The sequence below is a fragment of the Pinus tabuliformis genome, chromosome 4_1 (assembly GCF_031772625.1).
Source record: "Pinus tabuliformis cultivar Carrire ecotype Pingquan chromosome 4_1, CPIR1, whole genome shotgun sequence".
Taxonomy (NCBI): domain Eukaryota; kingdom Viridiplantae; phylum Streptophyta; class Pinopsida; order Pinales; family Pinaceae; genus Pinus; species Pinus tabuliformis.
In genome coordinates, this window is record NC_142303.1 from 485,958,791 (window position 1) to 485,963,382 (window position 4,592).

The window sequence follows — 4,592 nt, forward strand, 5'->3', positions numbered from 1 at the left end:
TTTATTAATAATACAAACCCTCTTAACTGACATCCCTTCTATGAATTCCCGAGTTGAAAAGCTAACAACTACCTCTTCAAAAATATTGGAGGTGACACGACAAGGAACAAAAGAATAGAGGAGCTAAAGGAGACCATAAAAGTAACAGAGGGGGCACGAGATTGTGTACTGAAGGAATATGAATGCATCGTGGTCTTTTGTTTCATATTTCATGCTTTATTGTGTTTCTTTACTTCTCTATAACTATTGTAAAGGGATCATTCTAGTACAATGTTATGATAAAAACCATGTGCCTTTTGTTGTAAGTGGAAGGAAGCTTTTTTTTTCTCTTAAAGTATTTCTTTAGGGGTGAAGGCCTAAATGGTAGCCTTTATCTATAAAAATTCGTATCTGAAAACCCTCGTGTCAACAATGGACGAGTTCTACAATGTTTAGAAGGCATGTGAGGTATCTAACTAGAACGAAGGTATAAAACTAGCCCAATACATGATTTGGAATATTTAAATAAATAGAGCTTTTGCAAAAACATATGAATGTACTACTAGTAACTCGTAGCAATGCATTTACAGACACTAGGCACACTTCTAGTACACTTACTAGTGACATTAAAATGCATGCTTTGGAGCAATTATAGGGCATAGAGGAACGAGGAGAAGGGAAAAAGCTATTCAAAAAGTAACTTGCATGTAAGAAATATTCATGCAAGCGATTGCAGGGAGCATAAGCTATTGCAGGGCACTGAAGTAAGCTATTGCAGGTGCAGAGGAACTGTTCACAAGTAATACTTGCATATCACAAAAGCAACTGAATAACCATTGTGCCATTTGTTTTGTGAGGTGCTTACAAGAGGCCTTCTTGGCAGTGAAGCCCAATCATACCAAGGTTGTATAAAATTGTGGGTGGGGAGTTGGGCCAGCTAAGGAAAAGAAGGAGAGGGGTGAAAGGATAACTTAAAGTTATTGTGAACCCGCTAGACACCACATAGTAGCATAAGCTCTTGCAGGGTGTAGAAGAAGGCCATGCTTGAAACCGCCTACCCGGACAGCGTACCTTGTGGAACCATTCACAAGTAGCAGCTGGTAAGTACATGCAAGTAGCACATGTCCATTACATTCAAATGGTCATGTGGCATGGTCTGTGGTCTGCTTACTAGAGGCCTTCTTGGGAGTGAAGCCCAATCATACCAAGGGTGTAGAAAATTGTGCGTGGACAATTAGGCCTATTGAGCAGCTGAGCGGGAGGGGTGAAAGGATAACCTAAAGGAAATATGAACCATGTAGACACCGCAGAGTAGTAGAATCTACTTCACCGCGCAGAAGAAGACCATGCTTGAAACCGCTTACCCCGAAAATGCAACTTGTCAAACCGTTCACAAGTATCAGATGGCAAGTACATGCAAGTAGTGTATGGCCATTACATGCAGATGGCCATGTTGTGTGGTCTATGGCATAGGACAACTGATATATAATACCAAACCAAACATTTAATTCTAATAAACTAATGTTAACATTAGTTTATGTACATAAAATACCAATCATATAAATCATTTCAACCAAGAAATCATATGGAAAATCTTATTAGTGGCCAAAATAATTGCATCCATATGATAGATTAAACCTCAATATTTTATAAAAGTGTGACTAAAATCTTAGATTAATTTAATAAGAGATAAATGTCACGAACTAATTTCGATTACTAATAGTCCCATGGCTAAGGACTAATAAATTTGTTTCCCTTAGAATTTAAAATTTATTATATAATAAAAAGTATTGTTTTTTTTAAATATGAGACACTACCATAAATTTATATACCATAGAATTTAATAATTTAAATTAATTTAAACATATCACACAATAGATTTATATTATATAACTTCTGTAATCCCAAAACATTTAATACCCATTGAAATTTGGTCTTCCATTTAAACCTTCTAAACTTTCTAAGGTCTTCTACTCGCTTTGACTGAAAAATATCTACCAGGAGAAGCCATTTTTATAACGTTTATATACAATGTGAAGGGAAGCCATTTCCCTTAAGGCAGAGAAATCTCAGGCTCTCCTTACGCCTTTGAGAAAAGTAAAACAAGGTAAACAAGATCAAAAGAATAGGCTTGCCATTTCCGTTAAGGCAGAGAAATCTCAGGCTCTCCTTACGCCTTTGAGAAAAGTAAAATAAGGTAAACAAGATCAAAAGAATGGGCTTAGCTTAGTAGTTGCTTCACCAATGGAAAAAGTAAAATAAGGTAAATAATATCAAAAGAACGGTCTGGGCTTAGTAATTGCTCCACCAAATATCAATAATGAATAAATGGTTGATTGATTCTTTGCACGAATCTAACTAGATTATTTTTCCATGAACCAGAGATTTTGCATTTCTTGTTCCTTTAAACTTAACGGTTCTTCCATATAACTTTTATAAATGAGAAGATATCTGATACCGAAAGTAACTCGTAGCAATTCAAAACAAAAGCGGTGACACCGTGAAAATGATTGAAATTATTGGCAGCTACAGTGGAACGATTTAGATAACGACCTATGAGAATGAGAATAGCACAGCATCAGATTCTCTTGCTCAGAGAATCACGTTTTATTGAAACATAGATAGAGAAGATATCAGATATTAGAATCATGCAGACGTTGAATATATAACTAAACTAAAAGCTGTACTGCTCGTAGCGGATGAAATGGTCAGTCAGCTGAACTCGAGCACCGATGGCGTTTCCGCAAATGTTCCAGATGCGGCCCCCAAGGTTTTTAAGACAAGTGGTGCAATCAGATTGAGAGATTCCGTGATTGCAAACCCCAGTCCCATAGGCGGTGGGTGAGCCTGCGCGCGATGCTTTGTAGTCGTAACCGCTGAAGGCAGTGTTTCCCTCTAGATCTACGAGGAGGGATCCGAGAGTACTATAAAAGGAACTTCCGCTTGGGATCTTCTGCGTGTTACAGCACTGCCCACAACCAGTGCTACTACCATTACCGCCAATGCAAAAGCAAATGAGTCCCTCATCTCGAATGATATATATAACCCCTACAATGGAAAATGAAAAGGGAAAGGCTGGGTGGAACGATATATAACCTCTAATAAACTCCTACAATGGGAAATGTGATTATCAATTTGTTGAGGCAGCCTCCATTTATCGGCCTCCCTGTGGGTAGATGGGCCCGAAACGTACGACTCATTCTAGCGAGAATTATGGATAACACATGTGTGCTGGACGACGGTAGGTGGGCCCGAAATGTACGACTCATTATAGCCGCCTGTCTTGACTAGACCATTGCCCCTATCATGAGTGCCACGCGAGTGGGCACAAATTGCAATCCATGTGGGTCACATAGAACAGATACTCAAATCGACACACCTTTAAGATAAGAAAAATAACACCGTGTGAGTGAACATATTCTAGAGAATGAATTTTCTCCGTGTCCGTGCATTTAAAACTTATATGGTTATACTATAAAAGGTTCTCTACAAAATATAAACTTACCCCATACAAAAATATAGATTCTCGCTACTTTGAATAGTTTAAAATCATGACAAGAATGGATGTGTTAGATCATAACGTGACCTGTCCCTTGCAAATTGGGAGAGTAAAAACATTGGAAGTTGATCTTGTACTTAGGGTCTTAAATACAACATTTTTTGGAGAGTCCATCAACTTTGCAATTTTGGATCCAATAGTTGTGGGTGATGGAGCCAAAGTGGAAAACTTTCATCGAGGTGTTACTTCTTCTTTTCCATGAGTCGAGACAAGAGTTTAAAGAACCTCTATCATTTTCCTAATCAATCACACATTTGGAGTCTCCAAAAACTATAAAATCCTTAGGGTCGAGCCAATTAGCATAGTGCAAGACACGCCCAGAGTGCGAGTAATTCAACACGAGTGTTGGAGCCATTGCCATAGTGCCTGTGAAATCTGTAGGAGCTCAGTGGCCCTAAATGAATGGTCATACCACATCCACACATGCCAAAAGAAGGTGGCCCATAAAAAAAATGGACAGGAAAGGTAGACCATATATTGCGAGGTTGAGGAGGGTTTTTAGAATCTGTAGGATAAAAGGAAGAATACTCTAGATAGTAAGATATGATTCTACAACTTTTCCTCTAGATATCAGACATCACTTGCTTAAAGATAAGACCATTCCTAGATCGCCAAAGTCCCCAAATGATAAATAAATACAATGTCCTATGGGTTTGATGATCCATTGTCCACCTACCAAGGCAAGAGACACTGGAGTTTATCAAGTGTAAAACGCATGTCCAAACCTATGTGGCAAAGGGATAGTGGAGAAAGAGGTGATAGATGTCCTCTCCAAAGAAAAGGCAAAGGTTGCATCTACCAGGGATCTAGTTGTGTACCACCAACCAGGAAAAACACTTGAGTTTCAGAGGAAAATTCCATTTCCAAGACCAAGCGAGCCAAGAGAAAAACAAAATATGTCTGGCGAGTTGGGTGATTATCCGATATGTCTGTTGAAAAATTACCTTTCCATGCTATAAGCCACCAAACCAAATAAATTTGTCTTCTTTTGGTAATATATAATTTCCATTTCAGAATAAGGGGATCTAAAATCTCTAGCTCAGTTGCATCCTTC

The 4,592-nt window shown here is 38.4% G+C and overlaps 1 pseudogene; it reads right to left on the bottom strand.

The window, feature by feature from the left end:
* Positions 1-2,456: 2,456 nt before the first annotated feature.
* On the bottom strand, positions 2,457-3,899 carry LOC149176620 (antifungal protein ginkbilobin-like protein pseudogene; annotated as a pseudogene).
* Between the last annotated feature and the right edge of the window lie 693 nt (positions 3,900-4,592).